General features: G+C 40.8%; 1 long non-coding RNA gene across 2 annotated transcripts; it reads right to left on the bottom strand.

The window, feature by feature from the left end:
* Positions 1 to 2,694: 2,694 nt before the first annotated feature.
* Positions 2,695 to 12,072, bottom strand: LOC138752619 (uncharacterized). 2 transcript variants are annotated; one of them, XR_011350768.1, is made up of 3 exons: positions 11,984 to 12,072; positions 4,854 to 5,068; positions 2,695 to 2,836 (listed from the first exon to the last, which is right to left on the bottom strand). It is a non-coding gene; the product is annotated as an uncharacterized lncRNA (long non-coding RNA). The 2 variants fall into 2 exon arrangements; XR_011350769.1 differs by having other exon boundaries at positions 4,973 to 5,068.
* Positions 12,073 to 12,619: the final 547 nt, after the last annotated feature.

Below are 12,619 nucleotides of genomic sequence, written 5' to 3'. Positions count from 1 at the left end.
CAAATGTTGAATTGTTGTTTGAAGCATTTCCAATTATCAGCTCGATTGCCTGTAAACTGCATCAGTGTGGGAGGACTTAACTTATCCATGACGAGAACTATTGTCTTTTCTTACTTACTCACACACTTCAGAAACCAAGTTATGTTTGTCCCTTGAAGAAGAACAACCTTGTGTGGTTTTAACACATAAATAACTTTATTTTTCAAGCTGCTTGAACCCACAGCACACTCTATTTCTGTCATAGTCTACTTTGGTTCCCGCGCAAACTGTGTTCATTGCCTACTGGGAAATGAAGGTCTTTATTATACCTGCATAATTACGCAAAAATAGTTGTTCAAAGCCTCAATCATTTATTCCTTACCCAATCTTAATTCCCACTTCTCATCCTCCAATTTTCTTCTATTCACATTAGTCATCCTTTTCCATATTGTATACAGTATCTACTCATAATATTCATTAACACCATAATATGATTATTCCTTCCCCTTTTTTGGCTCCAAATTCACCTGTTTTCATATGACCCATGTAAAGGCTGACATACCTTTACTTCGACCCCGAATGCCAGCCCATCCGAGCTCTCGACGGCTTGTCCATGGACCCTCACCCCAGCCGCATGCCCATCAGAGGCCCCATTGCCCCAACCGCATAACCTCACCCTGGCTGCCTGATCACCAGTGCACCTGATGCCCTGACCGCGAACCCTCACCCTGGCCACCCGCCCATCCGAGCTCCCGATGCCCTGACCGTGGAATTTTCCCTCGACTGCCCACCCACCAGAACTTGTGGCACCACAAACATGATCCCACAACCCATCTGTCTACCCATCTGAGTTCTCAACAATCTTTAATGCAAACTTACCATCCTGTCCCGGCCATCCGAGCTCCCGATGCCCTGATCACGGAATTTTGCCCCGACTACCTGCCCACCAGTACTCCTGGCGCCATGACCACGAACCCTCACCCTGGTCCACTCACCCATCTGAGCTCTCAACAATCCATAACCTGTCCCAGCCATCCGAACTCCTGAATGACGCAGGTACTCACCACTATTAAAAGTAGAACCCATGTAAAACTTGATTTTACCCCCACCCCCCCCAAATTTGACCTGGAAATATCGATCCCAAAAATTCAATGATTACACAAGTATATATAGTAATTATATTTTAAAAATTGCTATCTATTTTTATAGTTCGTGGGCAAAATGATGGAATCCATTATTAAGGATGTAATAGCGGAGCATATGACTAGCAGAGAAGGGATCGGATGGAGTCAACATGGATTTACAAAAGGTAAATCGTGCTTGACAAATCTATTGGAATTCTTTGAGATGGTGACAGGTAAAATAGATGGGGGAGAGCCAGTGGATGTGGTGTACCTGGACTTCCAAAAGGCCTTCGATAAGGACCCGCATAAATGACTGGCTTCCAAAATCAAGGCTCATGGGATTGGGGGAAAAGTATTGATGTGGATTGAGAACTGGCTGGCAGGTAGAAGACAGAGAGTTGGGATAAATGGCTCGTTTTCTGAGTGGCAGGCGGTGACCAGTGGGGTGCCACAGGGATCTGTACTGGGACCCCAGCTGTTCACAATTTACATTAATGATCAGGATGAGGGGATTGGATGTAATATCTCCAAATTTGCAGATGACACTAAGCTAGGAGGGGTTGTGTGCATGGAAGAGGGGGTCAGGAAGCTCCAGTGTGACTTGGATAAATTGAGGGACTGGGCAGATACATGGCAAATGCACTACAATATGGATAAATGTGAGGTTATCCACTTTGGTAATACAAACCGGAGGGCAGATTACTATTTGAATGGCAATAGATTAAGAGATGGGGAAGTGCAGAGAGACCTAGGGGTATTTGTACATCAGTCTCTGAAGGCGAGCATGCAGGTACAGCAGGCGGTTAAAAAGGCAAATGGTATGTTGGCCTTCATATCAAGAGGGTTTGAGTATAGGAACAAGGATACCTTACTGCAGTTGTACAGGGCCTTGGTGAGACCACATCTGGAGTATTGTGTGCAGTTTTGGTCACCTTATCTAAGGAAGGATGTTCTTGCAATGGAGGGAGTGCAGAGGTGATTCACCAGGCTGATACCTGGAATGGCAGGAATGACTTATGAGGAAAGATTGCACAAATTGGGATTGTACTCGCTGGAGTTTAGAAGATTGAGAGGGGATCTCATAGAGAAACATAAAATTCTGGCAGGACTGGACAGAATGGATGCAGATGGGATGTTTCCAATGATGGGAAAATCCAGAACCCAGGGCCATGGTTTGAGGATAATAGGTAAACCATTTAGGACCGAGATGAGGAGGATGTTCTTTACCCAGAGGGTGGTGAATCTGTGGAATTCATTGACACAGAGGGCAGTAGAGGCAGGTTCATTAAATATATTTAAGAGGGAATTAGATATATTTCTTCAGTATAAGGGTATTAAAGGTTACGGAGAGAAGGCGGGGACGGGGTACTGAACTTTAAGATCAGCCATGATCTCGTTGAATGGCGGAGCAGGCTCAAAGGGTCGAATGACCTACTCCTGCTCCTATCTTCTATGTTTCTGTTTCTATGTCTTTTACTTTCATGATCTCTCTTCCCTTTCTTTATTGCTTGCTTGGTGGTTCTTTGTAATATCTTAAAGTCTTCCCAACTTTCCAGTTTCCCACACTCTCTTGTCAACTGTACACATAAGCTTTTCGTTTGTGTCTTCCTTTATTTCCTTCATTATCCAAAGCTGGCTCTCTGCATCCTCAACATCCGTCTGTTGAAATGGAATATTCTTTTTGGTGAACAATGTGAAAAATCTCTTTGGTCTTCTTGCACTGTTGATAGATGCTGCAGAATTGATAAAGAGATACCTTTTTAAAGTATATATTACTTCTGTGGACACAACTGAGAAATTAATTCCAATTTCTGAGATGGTCTGCAGAGTGCCATTAACTCTGAAACAAAAAAGTAGACATACAGCATAATAATAGGCCATTTGGCCCATACATCCATGCTACCCAATTTTACACCACATTAACCTATTCTGAACAATGGGAGGAAACCGAAGCCCCTGGAGAAATGGGGAGTACTTACAAACTCCCCTGGAGACATGGGGAGTACTTACAAACTCCATATAGACAGCATGGGACTTGATCTCTGGTGGCTGTAAAGGCATTGCACTAAATGCTACGCCAAACATGCCGGCCTGGTCAGCAGATGCTTTCCTCCGCAGTCCTAGTACTTGTTTCACTCTCATGGAATTGATGCCACTGATACATAACTTTGAGTGTATTCCTTTCCCACAAAAGTGGAAAAAACCCTGCTCAACATGTATAATGATCAACAGGGCCACATCACCGCTGATCCATTCCCCTATTTTATTTGATACTTAATGACATGGGTGGCATGTAGTGGTTAGCACAATGCTGTTACAGTGTCAGCGATCAAGACTAGTGTTCAAATCCCACACTGCCTGTAAGAAGTTTGTACATATTCCCCATGTCTGCATGGGTTTTCTCCAGGGACTCCATTTAAAATGTACTGGGGTTATATGTTAATTGAGTGCAATTTGGGCAGTACCATCTTATGGGCTGTAGGGCCTTGTTATCAAGCTGCCTGTTATCAAATTCAAATATAATTAAACAATTTAAATTTATAATAATAATTGACGCTCCATGTATGAATATTCCACACAATGGCACTGATAAAGGCAAAAGGATTTTTCATCTGTTATATATTATGGTTTTCACACTGCAATATCAGGAAAATCATGGTAAAAAAATTAACATAATTTCTGGCCATGTGGTCGTTCACACTGGGTGCCTTTTCAGACTGCAAGCAACAGTTCCAGGGCTTGGACGTGCAGTAGAGTGGATGGCCATCAACAAATTTTTCCGATAGGATTTACACTGCAGTCTTCCTCCAAAAGGTTGTAGGGGCCCTGCAGGATAAAGCGCGGGGCAGGAATTGACTCAAAGTACCTGCACATTCCATTTTAGATGGCCCGTGTAACAGCAAAATTCCTTGACTGTAACGTCATATACCTGCAGTCTAAAAACCATAAATCATTTGCAGTTCTTAATCCCAGTGCCTTTTTTTAAATCTCTTACACCAACAGCCTGGCCTTTCTCTCAGTCTGTTGCTTTTTAATTTGAATATACAAGCAAACGTCAAAATGAGGTCCAGAAGTGGGCTACTCTCTGATTATAGTCTGCTGGTCTGATTGTAATCTCAACACAGGCCTGATGGCCCTTTGCAAACTTTCATCCACTTGCGAACCACTGCATCTGTCTTGAAGATATTCATAGCTCCTGCTTCCATTGCTCAATGAGGAAGAGTTCTAAAGACGGGTGATCCCCTGAAATTCATATTTTGTCTTTCTGCTTCTCTCATTTTTTTTACTGTGCTGTAAATAAAATAATAATTTTGGCCACAATCCCATGCCGTCCATTTGCATCCAAATTAACCTACCACCCCCATATGTTTTTTAAGAATGGTAGGAAACCAGTGCAGCCGGAGGAAACTCATGCAGGCATGGGGAGAATGCACCAACTCCTTGACAGCAGTGGATTCAACCCCAGGTAGCTGGCGAAGTAATAACGTCACACTAACTGCGACACTGTCATCAGTAAACCTCATTCAGTCTTTTCAGCTGTTAATGTAGATAATCGACAGAGAGGAACAGTTTTGAGAGGAGGTAAGATCAACAGCACATGCACCTCATGAAAGACTGCAGCCTAGGGATGTGGAGCTTGAAGAAATGTCACCCCATGCAAGAGCTCAACTGGATGATTAATCATTTGTTTGGATTTCCCAGAGGACCCAGTGCAATCTATAAAAATCATTTGTAATCTCACCCACCAACCTCGATTTACAAAGCAGGAGGTTGTGCTTTAAATGTCACTTTCACTCTCACTGATATACATTTTTTTTTGCCACAGCTCTGTTCCTTCTGCTGCAGCAGCCATTCTTTTTCGGCTATACCTCTCACCGCTTCCTCCCTCCTTGGAACTCTGCCAAAGGTTATGCGCCTCCTTCCCCATGAAGCAGTCAAGTTTCCGTTTCTTCTGCGCTTCTTTCCTACCGAACACATAAACAACATTAAAAATATTAATGTTAAGTGAGGTTAAAAGGAAAGAAGGCTTTTACTTAAATGTGCTGCCCCCCTCCCCCCCCCCCCCATCCAGGGTATCTACAGGGCCCCAATTAAGAATTGCTGTGCTACAGGGTATATTTCACACTGTATTCTGTACACTTCTGAACAGCATAATTTATTTTTAGACCTACAACGTGGTCTGCCCACAAGCCCGTGCCACCCAATTACATCTCATTGATCTGCTTTTTGAAATGAGGGAAGAAATTGAAGTACCCAGAAGAAAAGCATGCAAACACAGGGAGAATGTACAAATACCTTAGACAGCACTGGATTCTAATCCAGGTCACTGACACTGTAACAATGTAGGCTTAACCGCTACACTGACTGTGCCATTGTGGAGGGTGCTCTCCATATGAATGTGGGATATGTTTTTCACCTGGACACTGTTGTACATCTGGAACAAGCTTCCAGAGGAGGAGCATATAATTGCCACATTTAAATGACATTTGGACAGGTAATTCTAAAAGGTAAGGAGTGAATTATATGGTTGGTGGCGTGGTTAACGCAATGCCTTTACAGCACCAGCGATCAGGACCAGGGTTCAAATCCTGTGTTGTCTGTAAGGAGTTTTCACATTCTCCCCGGGTCTGTGTAGGCTTTTCCCAGTTTCCTCCCAGCATTCAAAACATACCGGGGGTTGTAGGTTAATTGGATGTAAATTGGGCACCACGGGGCCATGGTCCAAAATGGCCTGTTACTGTATTATATGTCTAAATTATATAATTTTTTTTAAAAATCCTGCAGAAAATCTGGATAAATATAGAATGAGTGGGCAGAAAGTGCCTCTTCCTCAACATTCTCTGACTGTGATTCATGACCAGTGGGGTTGGGTGCTGATTTTTTCTTCCAACATTGTAAAGGAGAAATCCATTTTCAATATATAGACTGGTGAAGAAAAGGTCCGATCCAATATATACGATGCTTTATGTACTCATTTGATCCTCTCATACAATGCGAAATACACCCGCCCCCACCTCTCTTTCTCATTCAACAGGTCTGATTTAGCCTACCTGACATCTGAGGACCAATTGCATGCAAGTGTGACAAGCAGGTGTCCTGCCAATCAGCCTGTTCATCAGACAGAAACCCTGTTTGAAAATTTCAAAGCTGCAAGTGTTTCCACCAAAATATATTCCTCACTCCTTCTTCTTCCAACTCTAAATAAATCAGGCGGAGAAATTGCATTTCTTCAGATCTCTTATGAAAATAAACAAAACAAAAAAAAAACAGTGCTGAAGTTTTAAATAAAATTAAAAATGTTTAGCGGATCAGATCAAATTTTAAGTTGAAAAGCCTTCATTGGAATTGAAGCGTTAATTCTTGCTTCTCTTTCCGCAGATGCTCTTTGACCTACTGAGGATTTTCTGTTTTTATTTCTTGACATGCATGGCTTGCATGGACATCAGAGATTTAACCAATATTATGTCTTCTGCTGCTGAAGTTTCAAAAGAAAAGGATGACTGTGTACCCTTTTTAACTTCCTGGAGGTTTAAATGTGGATCCATCAGAATTTTTAAGTATTCAAGTAAATATGATGAATGTTCCCTTGTGTAATGAGTGAATCATATTACCCCATGAGTTACAAATACTAATGACATTTCAACGTGTATGTTCAAACATCTGTCAACAAGAGAGAGACCATTAAGTACCCCAACATGCACTGTAAAATCTTGTTACTATCAATCGCTAAACCATAATTTTATACTCTGGGCTTTATCACTCTATTGCACAGATTAATTCAAAATTCTACAGGGTTGTCAGAGATTAACTGAGTCTCAAGTGAGCAATTTTGATGAGAAATGTGCAAGTGGGCATCTAATAAATGTTGCAAGCTTTCAGTGTCATTCAGAGAGGATGAAGAGAAGTTTGACGAAACTTGTTGACGTTTGACCATGGCATAACTAGTTGACATAGATATTGTTGTGCGTTTTAAGGTAAAGGTCAATGGTAATGAATTAGAATGAAGGAGGGAGCTGCAGTGAAAGGTGGTTTGATTTGCTGTTGTTGGGACTGGCTTCCACAATAACAGATTAAGTGATTTCCTCCTGTGCCATTGACTTCAATGAGTTTGATATTTTCAGAAATCAGGTAAATATTATTGTTAATCAAATAGTTGAGTCACAGAGGGTTTGCTTGAGCTATTCATCAGTTATTCAACAGTTTCCATACCCATGGGATGAAGCAGTTCCTCAGCCTGGTGGTTCTGGCTCTGATACTCCTGTATCTCTTCTCCGATGGAAGGAGCTGAAAGATGTCTGAGGGGCAGTAGGGGTCATCGACGATTTGACCAGAAAATTAACTGGAAGAGTCACTTGGATATATAATTTACAAAAGCTGGTGTAATCTATGCTGCCATTCCTAAAACCCCAATGAGATATCACCATGGGTAAAACAGATGACAAAAATATATGGTGAATGCACATAATCAATGAGAAATAAGAATCCAATTTCAAAAGTTTTAAATGACATCCTATTGGAAAGTGTAATTAAATACAGAGAAACACAACCAGATGTAGGAGTATAAATGGATCTCCTGGGATTGAATGACCATTTTTTGCGTCTTTTGTAATAAGAAAGTTGTAACTCAGGAACATTGAAACAAAACCTGAAAATGCTGGAAATATTCATCAGGGTCAGGGGTAGCGTCTGGGTGGAGGAACATGCAAAGTTAATGCTTCAAGCTGGAATCCCACATGCCTAGCAGTTTTAACCACCTTCCTGATGTTTGATGCCACCTGGAACGGAAGAGGTTATTATCTTTCAAATCGCTCCCCTTCTGCCAACCAACAATAAGGTCAGAGAGCACATCAGCATTGAGATGCCTAACCTGTTTGCCAAGAATACTTTGATTAAACTTGGCCTCAATCACCAAGAAATAAACTTCATGACTTGCAAATTTGTTTCCATACATTTACTAAATGTTATATCAAAATCCTAGAGCATCCTATTTAAACCAGCTGGGAGTTTCTTGACCACTGGGACGAGAGAAATTCAAGGGGACAGCTCACTAATCTCCAAATAAGAACTCCCTTATTCCATAAATGAATACATAAACTTGTATTTGTTTCTGACCATATCATAATATTCCTTTTTGCAGATAAAAGCCACATTTGTGCACTGAATAAATGAGGGCCCCATAGCTAAAAAGGACTTTATTTATCAGTCTCAAAAGGCCACAGTTTTTTCTTGCATTTCACAACAAATGCCTTCCAGACTTGGTTAACTTTGGAAAGTATTGCAGTGTTGTATCTGTTCCGTCTTGGAAAAACTGACCTCTCTCTAACCAGAAGTAAAATGCGAAAATCTGCAGGCACTGTGGTTGAAGTAAAAACACAATACAGATCAAACAGTGGACTTTATATACCAAAGATCAAGATACATAACCATCATTTCAGGCCTGAGCCCTTGATGAAAGGTTGAAGCCCGAAACATTGGTTATGTATCTTTATCTTTGCAATATAAAGTAAGTCAACTCAAGTTAATTGTCATACAATTGTACAAGTACACCCCAACAAAATAGTGTTCTTCAGTCCTCAGTCCAAAAACATGCAGACACACAACCAGACATAACACATGTACAGACAAACAAAATATATCCAGGACAAGTATTTCATCTATACAAATAAATATATAAACATTGTTTTGTACATATGAGGGTCTCAGGTGGTTAGTGTGAGCAGTTCCTTTGGTCGTTCCACATTCTCACTGCCTGTGAGAAGCACAGTTGTTCCTCAGCCTTGTGCTTCTGGCTCCAATACTCCTGTGTCCCTTGTATCACTTCAAAAAGTGCATTATTTGACCTGCTGAGTTTCTCCAACATTGTATTTTTACTCTCTTTAACCAAAGCATCAAACTACTTTGCCACCTCATCACTACAATGTATTAAGTCAAACACTTACTCAAGAAAGAGTTCTCTTCAGCCTGTGAAGATGCATTTGAGAGTTTTCAATGGAGAGCGCTATGACTGTTAGTCTGAGGGATTTAGCCTGAGGAACTTTTGAGATCATGGAGTGTTGCTGCAAAAGAATGGATCTGGTGACATATGTTTATTACAATAAATTCGGATTCTGATTCTCACTCGATCATGTGGTGTCTTCTTCAGTCCCATGTTGCTGTTTACACTCAGTCCAGTACATCACTGGTTTCCCCCTCCTGAATTCCACAATCACCTCTCCCTGGTTTTGGCGATATGGAGTGCAAGGTTGCTGTTAGTACTCCATTCAGCCAAGTTTTCAATCGCCATTCATTTAAGCTGACTCATCACCCACTTTTACACAACCCACAAATGTACTTGGTGCTGTTGTCGTACTGAGACTTACAGTCATGGTGTAAAGTGAGTAGAGCAGGGGGATAAGAATGCAGTCCTGTGTGATGCTCCGGTACTGATGGAGATTGTGGGGGAGATGTTCTTACTGATCCTCACTTACTGTGATCTGGAGGTGAGAAAATCAAGGATTGTAGTGATGCAGTGTTGTATCTATTTGCTCTTTGAAAAAGTGACCTCTCCCTAACCAGAAGTAAAGCACTAAAAGGATATTGAGTCCCCGGTCTTCATTTATGCTGATCAGTTTTGAGGGGATGATGGTGTTAAATGTTGAACTGTAGTCGATAGAGAGCATCCTGATGTTTGCATCTTTGCTTCCATGGTTTCAGGGCTTTGTGTAGAGCCAGTGAGATGACATCTGCAATAGGTCTTCTTCTGTAGTAGGCAAATTGGAATGGATTTGTGTCATCGTTAGATAGGAGCTGATATGCTTCAACACTAGCCTCTCAAAACATTTTATCACTGTGGATGTGAGTGCCACTGGCCAATAGTCATTTCGGCAAATCACCATGGTCTTATTTCTCATTGGTACAATTGACGCTTGTTTGAAGCAGGTGGGTACCATGCCCTGTTGGAATGAGATGTTGAAGGTATCTGTGAATACATTGACAAGTTGGTCAGCTCAGGTTTTCAGTACTTGGCCAGGGACTGTCCAGACCTGATGGATTCACTCTCCTGAAGGTAGCCCACATATCATCCTCGGATACTGACAGCAGAGAATGATCAGGATACATGGGGATGTACAATGGCTCTTCCTTGTACTGGTGGTCTTATCAGGCTTAGAGGGTTTTAAGTTATCTAGAACTGAAGCTTTGGTGACTCCTTTTGCCCTGCTATTGGTTTTGTAGCAGGTCATGTCATTTAAACCCTGCCACAGCCTTTCTTGTTTCCATTATTTTTTCAAATTGTACGTCGGAGTCAGTGACAAAAATAAAACGTGAGCAAACTTTGACAGAAAGTCTCTTGGCACCATGATGATGTAAAGTTGAAAAGAACTCTTTAAAATAACAGGGCATTAACATAGAGATTAGTGCCATGCTATTACAGCGCAAGTGACCTGCATTTGAATCTGGCGTTGCCTGTAATGAGTTTATACCTTCTCCCTTTGCTTGCGTGGGTTTCCTCCAGGGGCTCGTCTCACCCTTGAAAAGTGTACTGGGAATGTTTTTTTTTGGGAGGCACAGGTACATGGGCCAGAAGTCCTGTTGCAGTGCTAAAGTCTAACATTAAAATTCAAACTTTGAAGCTATGTTTAGAATGGAGCCTATCAAAAATCAATTAGTTGTCTAAAAGATCTATTCTGTTACGATAAACGGAAACTGAAACGAATGAGGAGTGAAGGGCATTTGAATGCATTTCATATTGGAAAAAAATATCTGAGCGATATTTTATTTAATTGGCTAATGCAAATCAACATTCTTTCCCCATCAGCCTCGTCCCATATATTACTAAAGGGAGTGACTTAATACACTCGGAGTAGACCCATGAGAAATAATGTAGTGCATAAATTCAAACAAGGCTGAAAGACAGCCCTGAGGGACCAATCCCTTGCAGGTCCATGATGTGAGTTGGCAATCCAGAGACTGAGGTTGCCCTTTGCAGTATGTAAACTAAGATTATTAGAGAAAATCTGATCTACATGTTCTGAAACATGCCATCTACTGCACAATAAATTGGAGGAAATGGAAAAAAAAAGCATTTTTGTTTTTTTTCGGTCTGCAGCTTTTGAAGATTAAATACGTAAACAAAATAAAGTGGGAGAGAAACTCAGCAGGTTCAGCAGCGTCCACAGGAGGCAAAGATATATAACCGAAGTTTGGGGCCTGAGCCCTTCGTCAAGGTATGAGAAAGGTATGTAATATCAGGCCCAAGAGGTTGGCCGTATAGCTTTGCCTCCTCTGGATGCCACAGGACCCGCTGACTTTCTCCAGCACTTTTGTGCATTGATAACGTCTGCAGACGTTCTTGTTTCATTCACCTCGGATATCTGCAGATATTGCACGGTTCAGACGTCAGAGTGAAGTGAAATCTGTTGGTACTTTCAAACAAGCCATCCACAGTCAGAAAGACAGAACACGTTTTGTTTTACTCTTTGCATGTATTTCAAAGAGAATGAGCATTTATGATTGTTTTTCTTTCCAAATTTTAGTTGTTGTCCGATACAGGTGAATGATACAAACATTCGTCAGTTCCTTCATAATGACATAATTATCAGCATCTTCCTTTTAATTTCGTGGAAATACTTCCTGCTTTCAGCAGTATTTTTAAGTGATTAAACTCTTTAATTAGCACATTTACTTGATGATGAGCCCAACCTTCAGCAACCCCCTTGTTTGCTTTTGAAATAGAAGCAAAAATACTCCATATATTAAAATAGATTTGCATATATTAAATTCCACAAGCAAAAGACCTCCTCAAACTTAATTAAAGAATCTGCCAATGCAGATCTCACTACATAATTTGAAATCAGTTTAACCATCTGTTTATAAGACCATTTTTTTCAGTGACAAGGTACCTGGAAAACCTTCTCCCATTTGTTTACAAACAGTTGACATTAAATTGAATCATCTGAGTGTGTGTCAGGGTGAAAAGTCTGACTGACATTTATTCTGCTCTGTGCATAAAATAAACTCACAATAGACCTTTTATGAAGTCAGTAGCCCTTCACAACGAATTGCCTGAGTAAAAGCTAGTTGATAACACACATATGGGACATAATGCTTTTATGGTCCATTAAAAAAAGTCTTCATCCATAAAGCCTAGCATAGTATTAATATTAACCTAATGGACCACCTTTATTCAGAAAAAAAAGCTTAATTGTACATCTGCTGAGATATGAAGGTACTGCATTTATTCTTCTTGTGAACATTATCTGGCAGTGCACCATTTAAAAGGGTGTTGCATTCAGTCAAAATTGAACTTTAAAAATTGTATCTGTGATGAGATTTGTAGAGACATAATCTTAATTATAAATGTGGTAAACAGCTTTAATATTTTCTTGTCTGGAGTACATTCACTTTGAGGAATATTGATTGTTTCCATTAGGACATGTGCAGTGCACAGCCAGCATGCCATTACTGATCAAGATACCAAGAATTATAATGAGTGAATGACTAGCTCTCATTTACATCAATAGGTAGTTGGAGCTCTG

The sequence above is a fragment of the Narcine bancroftii genome, chromosome 2 (assembly GCF_036971445.1).
Source record: "Narcine bancroftii isolate sNarBan1 chromosome 2, sNarBan1.hap1, whole genome shotgun sequence".
Classification (NCBI taxonomy): Eukaryota; Metazoa; Chordata; class Chondrichthyes; order Torpediniformes; family Narcinidae; genus Narcine; species Narcine bancroftii.
This window is presented reverse-complemented; position numbering and strand designations above follow the sequence as displayed.